The sequence below is a fragment of the Saccopteryx leptura genome, chromosome 2, assembly GCF_036850995.1.
Source record: "Saccopteryx leptura isolate mSacLep1 chromosome 2, mSacLep1_pri_phased_curated, whole genome shotgun sequence".
NCBI lineage: Eukaryota > Metazoa > Chordata > Mammalia > Chiroptera > Emballonuridae > Saccopteryx > Saccopteryx leptura.
The window spans coordinates 69,609,680-69,627,258 of record NC_089504.1 but is presented as its reverse complement, the minus strand read 5'-3'; the positions used below and the strand labels follow the sequence as shown (position 1 = coordinate 69,627,258).

Genomic DNA, 17,579 nt, shown 5'->3' with positions numbered 1-17,579 from the left:
GTCTTACCTTGGTTTTGTGTCAGATCTTTCCTTACCAGGGAAGGGAGCTGGCTCCTAAAATGTTCTATTATACAATTTCTTTTTAGAAAATAGAGACAAAGCCATAAAAACCTAAATAACAATACAGAGTATCCCTACATTAAATGCTAAATATATATGAAGGCAAGGAATGTTATAGCAGCTACCTATCCAGCAATAAAATACTTACTAAGTACCTTCTATTTAATAAGTACCCTCCTATGTAATAGAATAGTGTGATAAACTCAAGAAAGGAATTTGATACATTTCTGAGAAAGACATTGAATATGTTTCAGTCAAGACATGACTAAAGCAGAGAGATCTTGAGGTTGTTTCCACTTAATGTTTAATTTTCACTTCAGGAGAATATGAAAGAGTTAACTTGTTATTTAGAAACCTCACTCCTTACTGTACATCAAGCTCAGGTGACCAAAATAATACTTCTTTAAAATGTTATAAATGTTTTAAAATATTATAAACTACATGGAGCTCATGTGGTAGTGATTTGATCCTTTTTTGTTCTCTCTTTCTCTTGTTTTTCTGTTTTGTAAGCTTAATATTATATTTTGTATCTATGAAGTTAAAATAAAATGTTACTGCCCCTTACTGAAGAAAACCTATATTTAATACCTTATTCTTTTTATGACATGACTTATCAAAATAGAAAATATCTCCAGCTACTGTTCTTTTGTACATTGAGATATGCTGCAAAGAATAGCATAAAAAAACATACTTTTAAGAAAAATTATAACATGATGGTTTATTTGTACTTCATAGTATGAATTTCTGCTAATTATAAGAAAATGTTAATACATTGTTCAGATTTAAGTTTTCCTACTTTTTGCATCTCCTTTGGAGCTTTGATCTTTCCTAGGTCTTTTCTTTGATCTTTTGTGATAGAAATTATTTTTCTTTTCTTTTCTTTTCTCTTCTTTTCTTTTCTTTTCTTTTCTTATCCTTTCTTTTCTTTTCTTTTCTTTAGTGAGAGGAGGAGAGATAGACAAACTCTCACATGCACCCCAACTGGGGTCCACTAGCAATCCTGTATGGGGCCAATGCTTGAATCAACCAAGCTATCCTCAGCGCCTGAGGCCAAGTCCAACCAACTAAGCACTGGCTCTAGGAGGGGAAGAGGGAAGGTGGGAAGAGAGAAGCAGATGGTTGCTTCTCATGTGTGCCCTGACCGAGGATTGAACCTGGGATGTCGGCACACCAGGCAGACCTATCCACTGAGCAAACTGACCGGGGCCTATCCCCTTTTCTCTTTGTGCCTTATGTGTCCCAAATCTCTGTGACTTGATATTTCTTCAGCCTCCCTCCCCTAATCTTTTTCTTTTCTGGAATTTTACTTAACTCTCTCATTTTTGTACAAAATTTATGTAATTCATTGGTTAATGAATGCATGAGTGGGTGGAGCAATGGATCAGTGTTTTTCTCTCTCTCTTTCTCCCTCTCTCCCTCTTCTTTCTTTAAAATCAATCAATAAATTAAAAAAAACATAATTCCTGTTGTCTATGCCAACAAGAGATTTTTTTACTGTTTCTGTACCTCTGATAGTCTCTTGTGTTTTTCACACTGTTGAGAGTTTTAAGTTCATGTTACAAAATTTTTATTATACGGTAATTTATTTCATTCCTTCTGTTTATATGAACTTATATCATTATATACAAATCTAATGATGGCAAAACTCCTCAGAGTCTTAATGTCCTCTTAGTGATACTAACCATTTCTTTAAGAATGTAACTATCATGCCTGACCTGTGGTGGCACAGTGGATAAAGCATCGACCTGGAAATGCTGAGGTTGCCGGTTTTAAACCCTGGGCTTGCCTGGTCAAGGCACATATGGGAGTTGATGCTTCCTGCTCCTCCCCCCTTCTCTCTCTCTGTCTCTCCTCTCTCTCTCTCTCTCTCTCTCTGTGTCTCTCCCTCTCCTATCTAAAAAATGAATAAATAAAAAAAAGAATGTAGCTATCAAATGCATACAAATATATTAATCACTTTGAAAATCATTTTAACTTATAATAGTTTAGGTATATAAAATTTAACTATATAAACTGTTCTCCTAGATTTGTTAATCTATGAAGGTAGGTTCATTATAATCATCTCATATCTTTTTCAGTACTTGGTATGTTGTGGCAATCAGTGAACACTTGTCTTGAATATAATGAAATAATAAAATAGCAAGATTAGATTCTAGGATAGCCAAATGTCATGATGATAATAGAAAATTCAGGCTTAAGCAATTAGTTTATTTTATACTATTTATTATGAAGTATGGGGGAATGATATATTCTCATCAATATATTTGGAGGAAATAAAAAACTTGGACAGTGAATAACTATAAAATTCAGCAAAATGACATTGGAGTAATTTGGTAGCTATAAAGAAAGTTTTGAGGTGTGTTGCCTTCATTTACATTATTACCTATCTAAAGGTCTGTTATAATAGTTTTAAAAGTTTTGAAACACCTTTAGATCTACAGAAATGTTACAAAAATGGTATAAATTGTTTATATATACCCATCACCAAGCATCTCGTTAACACACAAAATAGTCATAATAAAATTTCTTTCTACAATTGTAAAATTAACAGTGATATAATAGTATTAAGTAACCCATGGTTCTTATTGAAATTTTACCAGTTTTTCTGCAAATATCTCCTCTTCTAGGATTTAAACTATTAGTTTCCCAGATTACATTTATTTCCTATTTCCTTGGTTTGTGCTAATCAATACCAGTTGCTAAATTTTTCCTTGTCTTTTATGACCTCTAAACATTTGAAAAAAACACTGGCCAGTTACTTTGTAGATTGCATCTTAATTTGGATTTATTTGATTCTTTTCATAATTAGATTGAGATTGTGCATTTTTTATTAATACTTAAAGATAATAATGTATCCTTCTCAGTGCGTCTTATCATGGGTTATATGATATATTTTACTTTTCAGGATGTACTTGATTAAGATAATATGTACCTGGTCTTCTCACTACAAATTTATTATTTTCTTCCTTTGTAACTAATAAATATATTAGGAGAGATACTTTGAGATTATATGAATATCCTGTTTCATACAATTATTTTATCATCCACTGAAAAAATTTGCCTATAATTATTACTGTGTTTTTTGCCTAATGGTAATTTTGTATTTTCTTTATCATTTTTCTATTTATTATTATAGAATGTTTTTTCTTAATATTAGTTAATCTTAATATTAAACAGAAATATTAAAATATTTTATTTCTTATTCTTGCCCCCATTCACTAATCAGGGCTTTTCTTAGATTCCTTTCAAAGATTCTAGCACTATTAGACTATCATTCCTTCTCTAAAACATATTGTTAGATAAATTTTGCTGGCGCAATAGTTACATTCTTCCAAACCCTGCCCCTGTCCACACCAAATCCTATCCACCCCTACACACAAACACACACATTTACATATATTAAGTGCTAGTAATATATGTGGGCAATACATATTGACACTGACATTTTCTTCAGTTTTTGAGCTTACACAGCTCCATTAAAGAACCAATTTTTGTAACTGCTTTGAATGAGTAATTATGGCTTCTGTTATGTCATTGATCTACTAATTAACAATTCTTAAAATAAGAAGTGTAATGAGGATTTAATGATAATAAAGTGTCTGACTTGAAAAATCCCTTTTTTAAAGTTTACCATAGCTTTGGAAGGAAATTTGTAAAACAGGAACAAAACAAAAGGTACAATGATTTATAATTCTAGAATGTGAGACTAGATTTTAAAAATGGATTTTTTTCTTAAATATAAATTGTAGATTCTATGGTGGAAAGTTTATTAGTATCAGCTATTTCAAAAAAGCTTGCAAGCCTAATGAAAATATCACTAAAATTTTCCCAAATATACACTTTAAAAACTTCCCCAATATACATTTTAAAACTTTCAACAGTATATTCTGTAAATTCCAAAAATTTCTCTGAGCTATGAGTACTTCAGAGTTGGCAAGAATATTTTTCTAGAAATGCTAGCTTCCTGCTTTGTATAGCTATACCTAGAATATAATCCTTTAAACTAAATAGTTTAGGTGCCAAAAATATAAGAAATTTTAATTTTAGATATATTAACAGCAAATATAGCTTTGGTCATCTTATAGGAAACCCTTTGCTCTCTTTTGAGCTTTCTGTGAATTTATCTGATGACATATTCATGCAAATTACATTGTCGTATTTGTGACTTCTGCAGTTATTCATCATAATCCCAGACTCACCAAGAATGTTTTCTCCTACTATTTAAAATTGTTAATGGATTTGCAGCTAACCTCTGGCTTCAGCTTCGGTCAGTTGCCTTCAGTATCACTTGTGTATGCATTAAACTGATAAGGACTGTGGTTCATTTTACCCTTGAGCAAACCAAGTTTAAGAGAAAAAAAAAAAAGAATGAAGAAAAAAACCAGACAAATAATTACCTTAGCTTGAGACGAACGTGATGAAAATCACTTCTTGATTGCTTCCTAATTCTTTGCAAGATATAATGAAATAGGCTTTGGAGGGGTTGCAGGTGAGAAGAGGGCCCAACTGCAGAAGGCAGGAGAGACAACCAGAGGAATGGGATAGCTTTCTTGTGCTCTTTATTATGGTTTCCTTAGATTCCTTAAGCGGTATTTTATTCTGCATTATCAGTGTGATGATTATAATTAAACTGTATATCTTGGCTTAATTAGGTATTTCTTCTCACATAAGTGGCTATTCCGTAATATTTCTAGTGTCATTGTTTCACATTACATTTTAATTTGTTAGTTCATCAGGGAGAACAGTGTACCCTAGCATATAAAGGATTACTCGTCATGACTCAGTAGGCTAACAAAGCCCTTGTTGAAAAGGGAAGTCTAATGAAAAGAAAGATTCTACTTCTTCTAGGTCAAATTATTAGCTCAGATATTTCATGCAAGGGAGAAATTGAAAATGTGTTTTCTCTTTGCACTATATAATATGCTTACTTTAAGGAAACTGTAAAAATGATACACAAAATGCATTATCTATTAAAACACAAAAGTATCTCTTGAGAATGGTGAACACACAATGCATGTATGATGTATTATAGAGTGGTGCACTTGAAACCTATATAATTTTGTTAACTAATGTCATCCCAATGTATTTAATATAAAAGTATATAATATATATATATAATCTAAAATAACTATACTTTTAGAAGTAATCCTTAAGAATTACCGTTTCATGAGAAAAAGCTTTTGATTTATTCCTTTCTTTTATTTTAAAAGAGTGAAAATCATCTCTGGTAACCTGGTAAGAATTTATACAAAATGGTTAAATATAAATATAAAGGTATAACAAGTTCCATAGCAATTTGATTATTTACCTTCATATACTTAATTTCATGACTATATTTTGGGCTATTCTCCTCAGATATCTTGAACCAAACATAATGTAAGATATTTATAATCTACTTACTGGAATAATAGCACTAAACTAAGGAAGTTCCAAAGAAGTAGATACACCAACTGCTAAATAAAATTTCTTTCATTGTAAGGATTTGCTGAGTATTCAACATATAGAGTATTCAACATATAGAGTATTCAGCATTCAATTTTAATAATTCAAACAATGGAGTTTTATAATGATAACTCTGCAAAACTGATAGAATAGTACAATTAAAAAGGTAAAACTCCTGAGTCAACCTTTTGTGTCCTTATTTTATCTTCCCATGAATAACTCAGAGCTGTGTGTGCTCCTTGCAGACATTCTTTCCCAGACACACCATGGACTGAATGGGGAGTTCAGCCCCTAGGGGTCCATTTTTAGTTCGGCCACTAGTATCTGTGTAAACCTGAGACAGTTCCTTGGTTTCTCTCACCCTAGATTATGTCATGTGGTAAATGACAGTTGTAGAAAAGATGTTTTCTTTATTTTCCTCAGTTGATAAAGTTGTAACTAGCCTTAATTTTGAAAGGTCCATGTTTTTTCAATAATCTTTTCAAGATGCAAATGGGTTGCTTCAATCAATGAGTCTGAAGGTGTTAGAAAATTTTTGAAATGTTAATTTTATCTGCTTTTTAAATTATGACACTAATGATAATTTCCAAAAAATTCTAATGATATATATATATATAACAGTATCTCTTATGACATCCAGTATATGTTTAACTGGCAAACTACCATGTTTATTTGCGTGCCGCATGCATACACATGCACACACACACACCAGGGAATATATCTAGAGAAAGCTATCCAATTTGAGGTCCAACACAGATCAGAAGTTAGCCAATAGACTTAACAGAAGGAAGTAGTATCTTAGAAAAAGGATGTATATAAAAACCTATGGCACAGAAGGAATAGTCCTCTTGAGAAATTCTTGTTTTCTTCTTCTTTTCCAACTGAGAGTAGGGGACATAGAGAGACAGACACCCACATGCACACTGACGGAGATCAACCTGGCAACCCCCATCTGTGTCCAATGCTTTGTCTGTCTGGAACCATACTCGCCACTGAGCTATTTTTAACGCTTGACGTGTAGGCTCCACAGAACCATCCTCAGCACCCAGGTGATGCACTTGAGCCAATTGAGCCGTGGCTGCAGGAGAGGAAGAGAGAGGTAAAGAGAGAAGGAGGAGGGAGAGACGTGGAGAAGCAGATGGTCACCTCTCCTGTGTCTCCTGACTGGGCACTAACCTGATATATCCACACTCCTGGCCAATGCTCTACCACTGAACCAACTGGCCAGGGTCTCCTTTTGAGAAATTCTAAAAGTTCATTAATGAGAAATTTAAACATCAAAAGTTTTAATCTAGTTCCAATATTTGTTGAGATGATACTAGAGTTTGTCCCAAGTGTTTGGTGTTTTAGACTTGTTATATTAATTGATATGTTACATGTCTCCATATAGCTGCACTCCATAGGACCTTACATAGCACTTCAATTAGACAATTATTTAATTTTGGTCAACTTGATATAATTAATCTGATTTTCTTTCAGCCTCACCATTGCCTTTTACTGGTGAGTCACAGCTAGCCCTTATTTCTGTCCTTGCGATATCCTCTTTGTTCAGGGTTTTCTAACATCTTACTTCTAATAATTAGATGACATTTTAGTCAGTGGGTCATCTACAAATGCTGTTTGTCTAATTGTGTTGAGGAATGTGATTTCTTTCCCCTAATGGTGCTCTAATTCTATTTTTAGACACTTAAATTTATATATTTCACTTATTACAATATATTTTACAAGGAACAGTAAGATCATTCTTTAAAATTAATACGAAGTATTACTATATTGCAAAATTATATGTTTACTTTAGGAGTTACATTTATTATTTAAAAACTATAACTTTAGTTGTGTGAATGTATACACATATATGTTTGCAGATCTGTATATGTGTTGGAGATATATTAGAGGAAACTAATACCAGACATTTCTGGGATTTTTTTTTTCTGTTTTTAAATAAGAATTCTAAACTTAGAAGTATTTTAAAAATCTACTTCGATCATCTTATTTTAGATAAGATCTAAAACCCAAAGATAACTATGTATTTAGTTTTTCTACTTTCAGTTTCAGTGCTTTTATTAGAATACAGGTTAGCCATGATAGCATATCTATTTCAAAAATGAACTTGCTTATGGGAAAGTATATATTTATGAAACTACACTTCAGTGGTGCCCAGACTATCATCACATGAATGCTCAATTTAAAATGTATTTTTAGAGGGTGGCTTAGAAACTTGATCCCCTGAATTTATGCCTTTCAACCTAGAGCATAGAAGAGAATATGTACTGACTCTTTGGAAAAAAGTATGAATAAAATTAGCTGGCTATTATCTAGTTAACAAATAAGCTCTGCTGTCTGGTGTGCTATGAAGTGGAAGTGAGCAGTTGTTGGAAGGAGGATATAAATGGTGCTTTGCAAGTCTGTATTGATCTTTCTTTTTGTTTTCAATTTAAGGTTTTGAAAAAAGTAATTTTAAAGATAAGGAAGAGTCTAGTGAAAGTCACCATCCCTATTCTAACATGTTACGGCTGATTAGGTTATTTAGCTACCATGTTCAATTTTCTGTCGTAAGGTAAAAAGAGAGTAGGATATGTTTGGATATGTCTTATTGCATGTGCAAAAGGAACAATTAATAATGTTATTCTATGAAACATATTGGTAATTTTTCACTCATTTTTTCAACAAATGTTTTCTAAGTGTCTGTTGTGTGCCGAGCCTTGTGCTTGATGTTAAATAAGAAAAATCAAGAAGCAAAGTCCCTTCTGTTTAGGTATTAGCAAATATTTTGGAGGAGATATACCCTTAAAGCCACATTTGAAATGCAAGTTTATGATACAGGAATGAAAGACATACTGTAATAAGAGATACACGTAGTAGGGGCATAGAATGAAACCCAGGAAGAAGATGAAATAGGAGGCTGAAAGAGCTGAGCAGACTTTGCTACATAGGGACTTCATGAGGAGGAGAAACAGGAAAAGAGAATTCAGGATACAAGCAAGAGAATATGAAAATATGAGGAAGACAGTATGAAAACACAGAAATGAAAGAAAACATAGCATATTCTGGGAACAGCAAGTGGTTTATTCTGAAGCAGATGGGTGATATGGGTGAGTGGTGGGAGATGAGACTGCTGAGCAAAGCAGGGACTACCTACTTCATGTATATGCATAACATATATATATGTTATATATATATATATATATAAAACAAGTTTTTATATTGTCCTAGGTGATGGAAAGCTCTTTTAGGATGTTAGTGAGAAAATTACATAAAGTGAATTCACTTTTGGATAGTCTCCCTATACTAGAATGCAAGATGGATTGGATAGAAATAGAATTGAAGATAAGATCAGTTAGAAAGTCTAGCTTTTCACTGAGTGAACCTCCCATCTACCACTCTTCTTTTCAAAGGAACATTTATAGAACTATAGATACCCAAAAAATGAGTGAATCTTTAATTGTAATACTAATAAATTATTCCACAATTTAAAAAAATCAGATCAAACAGGTTAAATGAGTTGCTCAATGCCTGAGAATTTTCTACACAACTGAAATTTAGGACCTTGATCTTTCTCAAAAAAAAGTAAATAAAAAAAATAAAAAACATGGATTAAAATTCACAAGGAACCAGCCCTTTATCTTCAAAGAAATGTTTTAACTAAAGTACTAATGATGGTGTGTCTGTATTAGTAAGACCATAAAACAAATGACCTTCACAGACATAACTCTCTGTGGTTAAAATTTAAAAGACAAGGAAAAATAAAATCTGATTATTAATGTAATTAGTTGATGATCTAGTAGGATGACAGATACATAAATGCCAATTGTAGACATTGGCAATGGAACATTCAAATCTCCAAACTAGTGCTCAAGCCAGCTCTTAGAAATAACAAGGGATCCTGATCAAGCTGTGGTGCAGTGGATAAGCATAGGACCGGGATGCGGAAGACCCAGGTTTGAAACCCCAAGGTTGCAGGCTTGAGCACCGGCTCATCCTCTTGATCTCGGGCTCACTACCTTGAGTGTGGAGTTGCTGGCTTGAGCGTGGGAACAGAGACATGGCCCCATGGGCACTGGCTTGAGCCCAAAGGTTGCTAGCTTGAAGTCCAAGGTTGCTGCCTTGATCCCAAGGTCACTGGCTTGAGCAAGGGGTCACTTACTCTGCTGCAGCCCCCCAGTCAAGGCACATATGGAAAAGAAATGTGACACTAGGGTGCCACAACAAAGAATTGATGCTACTCATTTCTCTCCCTTCCTGTTTGTCTGTCCCTATCTGTCCCTCTCTCTGACTCTCTCTGTCTTGGTCAAAAAGGGGAAAAAAAAGTAATAATGAAGAATTTGCTTCTTGCATCCTGCCTCCTCAAAGGATGCAAACCCAGCATAATGGTAGTGTTAATTCCACTATTATTTTGTTTTCTGTTGCTTCAGGTTCTGAAATAGATCAGGCACTTATGAAATGCTCTTGTGATTATAATGGGAAAAGAATGTTATGATTAACCCTTCTAGAGATGTGCTGGATTCACACTATATTCACAAAACTGGAATAAAATAAATATGTTAAGAGTATAACACACTGTCGTGCTCAGTGTTTGTGTAAATTTTTAAAAATTACACTCAAGGCTCCTAGTAAGGGTTGTTAAATTACACTTTTTTCAAAAATAATTACATTTTTTAAGTGAGAAGGGTGGAGATAGACAGGCTTTTGCATGTGCCACAAAAGGATTCATCTGGCAGTTCAGTCTTGAGATGATGCTCGAATCAACCAAGCTATTTTTAGCACTGAAGGCTGATGCACTGGGACAAGCAGAGCTATCTTCAGTGCTGAGGGCCAAGGCTTGAACTAATTAAGCTACTGGTTTCAGGAAAAGAAAAAGGTGAGAAAGAGGAGAGGAAGGGGTAGAGAAGCAGATGGTCGCTTCTCTTGAGTGCCCTGACCAGGAAGAGAACCTGGGATATCCATACACCGGCTGATGCTCTATCCACTGAGCAAGCTGGCTAGGGCTAAATTACATTAAAAGTATAATTTGGCACCCAAATTGATACTGTCTCCTTCAAACTAAGGATCGGTGCTAATAAATAAAACTAATAGCTCATATGAAGAGAGACTACTCTACAGGTACAGTTGAACTAAAAAATATTCACTATAAGATTATTCAGATAAATCATCATAGTGAAGATAAATGATTTGCCCAAGAACACAGCTTAACAAATAGGAGAACTAGTACCTGAATCCTATTACCCTGACCTCACGTCATCACAGTATCCACTGTGCCATAAGGAATTTGGGCCTTCAATACATTATTGCTTGAGTAGTGAAATAATACTTAAAAGGTGTCAGTTTCCTGAAATGCACATATGTATTAATATGCTCCCTTCCCCAAGGACTCTAAATTTAGAAAAATTAAATTTAGATAAAATTTAGTCCTCTAGGGAGATGAAATGGAAATCAATTTTCTAGTGTTTCAAAGATCATGGAGGGCCAAGTAACACATCATGACTCAATGTTGCTAGCTGTGGGGTACACTGTAGCCTGCAGAGCCTGGCTCCTGATGTCCAGACTGTTGCCAGCACAAGTCATTCGGAGAGCTGTGGCCTAAGAAGAGAGGCCTTAGTTGTCTGCTTATCTGAGTGGCTCCAGCCCTTTTCTTCTGTTTTCAGAATAGGTAAAATAGATCAACCCATCGCATCTCTGGAGTAAAGCATTGCTTTTGCTTGTAAAGGAAATACATGTTCATGGCAGAAAATATACTGATCACAAAAATTAGGGATATTTTAGAGCTTCATACTCATTTTGAAATATCCCCTGATTTTTGTGAGCAATATAATTAGAAAATACCTAAAATATATAGTGAAAATCAACACTCAGAGATAACCACCAAGATCATTTTTATGTACTTTCTTTCATGATTTTTTCTATATATACTACACCAATAAGACTTTACACATGCTGTTCATGGTTTGTAAGAAAAATTGGGCAGTCCATTGTTCCAGGAACTCTAGTGACAATTTTGCCTCAGCAGGATGAATTGACAGCCATGACAAAGCTTTCTTCATTTGTGAAAATAAGAATTTGCTAAACTTCTACTTGGTGATCATAGTACAACAAAGTTTAGACTGGTCCATTACAATAAAATTATATACTACCTTATAAAAAGGTGATAGAGTAAAATATGGGATAGTATTAGTCTTTATATTTTGTGGTATGAGATTTTTAAAATTTTTAAAAGATGTTTATTTATTGATTTTAGAGAGGAGAAGAAAGAGAGAGAGAGAGAGAGAGAGAGAGAGAGAAGGGAGAGAGACGGGAGGGAGGAGCAGGAAGCATCAACTCCCACATGTGCCTTGACCAGGCAAGCCCAGGGTTTCGAACTGGTGACCACAGTGTTCCAGGTCAATGCTTTCTTTATCCACTGTGCCACCACAAGCAGGGAACGTGAAATATTTTGTTAAATCTCTTTTAGGAAATAAGGAAGATGATTTCTTGATCCTCCAAAGAAGAAAGGAAAGTTGTAATTGAATGCCAGAATTATAAATTATTTTTAATGTAAAAGAGTAAAGCAGTTATCAAGTTGTATTCACAGATTGTAAATGTGAAATTTTTCTTTCTCTCTGCCCCTCTGAGATGGTAGAGGACTATGCCAAAAACATCTTTATGACTTATGCCTGTTTTTTAGACTTCTGAATGTTTTACTGTCTTATAAAAAGAGATTATTTATTTTAATGGTAGGGACAGGGAAAGGAGGTTGAGAAAGTAAAGGGAATTTCTAATTTGGAGTTTATTTGAGGTTAATTGGGGTTATACAATGAAATCTTATTATATTCTTTTCACCTAAAATTGCAAAATTCACTTAATAGTCCATGCAATTAAATTGTCTTTGAAAACATTATTATAAATAAAAAACACAATATTTCCTTACCTGTGGGAGAAACTCAGTTCCTTGTCATCTATTAAAAGACATTTAGCATGCTTCCTTTTTGGTGGGAGAGAGGCTAGTACAAGTAGTAATGAAATGGATTATAAGGATACATAAATGTTTAACAGCATCTGTTGATGTATTCTTACAAAAGATTCCCAGAAGTGAAATAACTAGGTGAAAGGTAACAAATATTTTTATGAGTTTGATACATGCTGACCAGTTGTTTACTAATTAATACTACCAGTAATACAAAAGGATAATAATTTAATCACACCTGCTCATAATTGTCAATATGAATCAGAACAACACAAAATGCTTGCTTTATTAGAAAAGTATTTTTTGTGTAGACAAACACCCACAAAGACAGATAAGGCCAAGCCTTTCTCAGTAATGAAAATCTTTGTGACAGTCTCCATCTTCAGGTAAGGAGAAGATTGCATTGAGAGTCTATTTGAAAAGGCAGGAGAGGGAGACTGTCTACTAATAGAAATCTCCTCAAAACCTGGGAACATCAAGAGAGTATTAGTTATGCAGAAAGCCCATGAAACAGACAGATAAATATTAAATAAAAATAATAGCTCATTGAAGATAAAACTTACCTCTTACATGGTTGTGTAGAGCTATACTCAAACTTTGGAAATCACTGGTTGTATTACGGTTCTTACCTGGCTTAACAAAGAACTACAGACTGAAAGCTTAAACAATAGGGGGAAAAAGGGGGTTCTCATGATTCTGGAGGCCAGATGTCCAAGATGAAGTTTCCTGCAGGGTTAGGTTCTTCTGGGGGTGTCTTTCCTTGGCTTGTAGATGGCCATCTTCTCTTTGAGTATTCCAGTCACAATGAATTAAGACCCACCCTAATAACCTCATTTTAACCTAAATACTTTTTAAAAGACTATCTCAAAATGCAGTCACATTGTGAGATACTAGGGACTAGAATTTTAACATAAGAATTTTGAGAAGGACAGAATTTATCCCATAACACTAATATATTACAATTTCTGTTTTTTCCTTAAAGCATTATGTGCAATACACTATTCATGATACCTACCTATTTGTCCAGTAATTGTTATGGCATTATCACTATTTTTTTTCATGAGAGAAGAGTATAATTATGATTATTCTGAATTTGTTTTGAATCTTTATGTTCACAAGCACATCTGGTTTTATAATAAGCAGACACAAAAATTAGATTTAGTAATAGCTGTGTTTGATCTCTTAAGTTCAGTTTGCATACTATATATAGCAGCCTTCATTCAAATACAACATGTCTGTTGAAATTGTTCCTTAAATTGGGTCATACATCAGTAGGAAAATGAAAATAGAGTGACAATTTCCTTCAATATAGGTTGAAAAGTAAGTTGCTTTAGGATTTAACATTTCAATAAGGTGATGTGGAGTAACTCTGCCACTATCCTTATGATCTTCTGACAGCTTTGACAGGAAAAAATGAGGTAGCCTGGAGAATGGCTTCCACGATGAGCACTATGGCTGATGCTTGCAAATTTGATATATGTGACACGGTTAGTTGCATTTCAGTCAGGAAACGGATATATCCAATTTTGGCCATTAAGGACATAAAGTTATTCTATGTTTTACAATATGAATAAGTTATAAACAAATTTTAAATGTAGCTTCTAAATGCATGTACTTATTCATGAATAAATTAATAACTCTTAACTTGGTATCTTTAAAGAAATAGAGATATATCATAGTATGATATAAAATATTGACTTTGATGTATCTGGAGATTATATAGATATACTGTACATCATTTAATGGATACTAATAGTTATTAAGGAAGAAAATACAAAATTATGATTAACTCTAAAGCAGCGGTTCTCAACCTGTGGGTTGCGACCCCGGCGGGGGTCGAACGACCAAAACACAGGGGTCGCCTAAAGCCATGGCGCGACCCACAGGTTGAGAACCGCTGCTCTAAAGCATTCATATTGAGCACAGTGGCATACTTTATTGTGATATTCATTTAATTTATTTTAACTAAAATACTGATTAGACTGGTAAAATGATTGTTGACTGAGATCTAGTTTTATAATAACATCTCTTGTTGTACTCAAAACACAGGAAAGATATGTCAGTCCTGTGGCTTCACATTGCTCTTTGACCGTTTCCAAGTTTACTCTAAATTGAATCACAACAACATAAACAATGCCCTGCAATTATTTCCCTCCTACTTTCTCTGATACATTGTTTTAGCTGTAAAAATCCATCTGTAATTAACGAATGGTTTTAAGGAATTAATTTTTTCATCCAGATATTTGGACTTTTCAGAAAAGATCCTTGCAGGCCATCAACAATCTGAAACATGGCATGTTTTCAGGTTGTTATCCCACTTAATTAGTATCAAGGAAACACTCATACTTTTGCAGGTTAAATACTCTGAGCAACATAATAGTAATGAGACGTGCTCAAAAAATGATAATAATGCAAAGTTATACTTTATATTAACAGTAACATTTATATGATTTGTAAGGATTAATTTTTTAGTTCAAACCCCTGCACCATTGTGTCTTATATACGTATTTAATAGAATACTTAGAATATATTTAATATATAACTTAGAATGTTAGTTGTGCTTAAAGTAATTCAGTTGTTATTTTGGTGTAAATTAAACATAATTAACAAATTTTTAATAATGATAAGGCAAAAAATCCACCACTTAATATAACTAAATTATGTAGACAGGATAATGTCTGCCTTTCAATGTAGTGCTCTTTGAAAGAGTAAACTAAAAAAAGATAATTTACTAACATATTTCCTGACATTGAAAAAACATCTAAGAAAAGGAGTGGGTTCTGACTGATCTAGTATAAAAAGCTTGTTAACTAGTATCTGAGCAATCTGGGTTTAAAACATAGCTCCAGTAAATATTAGACTGTCAATGTTTAAGTAGGTTACTAGCACCTAAAATATTATCTGTCAGGATTCTTGATCACGGTTAGTTCTCTTTTCTCTGGAAGATTCACTCTGTGTAAAAATGTGATCTCATAATTTGTGAGAGCTTGTAAAGAGCTAAGGCAAGGAGATCCCACCTTCTATGCTAAGTCAGACAGGGATTCCCAATCTTGAATATCATAATTGATGTTGATATTTTGGGCTGGATAACTCTTTCTTCTGGAGGGGAACTGGCCTGTGAATGTAGGTTGTTTAACAGCATCCCTGGCCTCTACCCACTAGATGCCAGTCACACCTCACCCCCCCCCACCTCACTGTAACAACCAAAACATCTGCAGTGATTGCTAAGTATTTCTATCAGTGTGTGTGTGGAGGAAGGTGATGGAGTTATAAAACAGGAAGAATTACCCCTGGTGGAAGATCCTTCAGTTAAAACAGTGAAACGATGTGTACACATCACCATCCTCCTCCCCACTTTACCATCACCACAAGATCTAAAAATTGCTTCTAACCAGAAAATAGTTTACTGAAAATATTGCCTACTTTTAAGGTTTGACACTAAGAATTTTTCTTATTGAGGCTATAGGTGTTTCATTGTTTTCTTCTTTCTTTTGTTGTTACTGTTATTTATTATTTACATAATAATGATGTTCATTTTCTTAAGTCACTTCCTCCTATTAATTCTAGTCTATTAAACCAACCTATAAAAATAGATATATCTTCTCCTTTTTTTCCTACCACTTTTCTCATTATAAGGGTATATATTCCTAATAGAAACATGAGAGCTAGCACATTTAATCTTATGTTTAAAGCTCTATTATAATGGCTGAAAAAGTGGAGATTTTAGAAGCTGGGATTATCTGATTTTTTTTATAAGTCCAACTCTGACTTTGTTGATCTGTCTTTCTGTAATAATTCATTATAGTCTGGCAGAAATGCAGACTTCCCAGAGTTTTATACTTTCTCTTTATCCCATAGTTTTACTCCCATGGATATTAGATGTTAGATTCTTGCTCAACAGGTGGAAAATATTTAGTGCCTGCCTGTCATTCAAGGAAAATTTTTGATGTTCTAGTCATGCCAGCTTACAAGTGAAATATAAAATACAGAATTATAGTTATTAAATACCATTTAAAATACCTAAGTCTAAAAAAATAAATATAAAATAAAAAACTCTGCCACTTTTACATGAATTTTTCTGAAGATTCTTTCATGAATAAAGTTTTATATCAATGCATTTCTCAAATTTTACATAATTATAATTGACTATAAATATAAACTAATGCTTTCACACTGAGATACGAATACTAGAGTAGAAATACATTTAAAAATTGGTTTGAATATCTAAATTATTGAATATTACTGTATTTTTGAAATACTATTTTTACTTTTCAAATGTTTTGCAGCTTTTAATAGCTTACATTTATGGGCCACTTACTATGTCCCAGAAAGCGTTCTAAGCAATTTATTACATTAACTCATTTAATCTTTACAACAATGACATTGTAAGTGAAATACAGAGAAGCTCAGATAATGTTACGTAAATTGTCTGATGTCCATATCAGCTGGTTGTTCTGGGATGAACATTTAAATCCAGAAGTATGCAATTATAATTTTGGCAATAAAATAAAGAATTTGGTCTGCCCTTATGAATATGTGTTTGTGTGTATATTTTTAAGCAATGAAATTCTGTCATTAAATATTATCTTATGTGAACTCCTTAAGTCAGTGTGTGTGCTTGTGTCTGCTCTGCTTTAATAGTGGCTGAGGGGACATTCTAGGCCACCCAAAGACTTGGTTTTCTACCATTGCCTAGGAACTCTCAAGGTATGTCGGAGTAGGAATGGGAATCCTCTAATTTATAGTTTCAGTCCAGTTTACTTGATTATCTACCTACTTGACTTCTAGAACTAAAATTCTTTTATCTTGAGAACTTTAAATATGCATGGAAGATTTTATTTATACTTTTTGGGTGCTGTTGATCATTCATGGTAAAATTCTATTCCAAAATATGGGTAGAGATGACCAAAAAAAAAGTGTATTTCTTCTGATTTTTCCTGACATCTGGAAATTCCAGTCAGATAAGATACCAAAAAAAAAAAAAAAAATTAATAAAGTGAGTCGCTCTTTCATTGTACATTAATTAAATCTTTTTAATTAGTATTATCACTTTTGCATGAGCATTCTTACATTTAGATCAGGGCTTTTATGTAGGTGGGTCTCTGAGCATATGTGGAAATATGGCACTGCATCTAATAGA

The 17,579-nt window shown here is 33.5% G+C and overlaps 1 protein-coding gene across 20 annotated transcripts in view; it reads left to right on the top strand.

The window, feature by feature from the left end:
• The window catches only part of PTPRD (protein tyrosine phosphatase receptor type D), a 2,469,774-nt gene that overhangs the window by 884,439 nt on the left and 1,567,756 nt on the right, over nt 1-17,579 (top strand). The window lies entirely within an intron of this gene.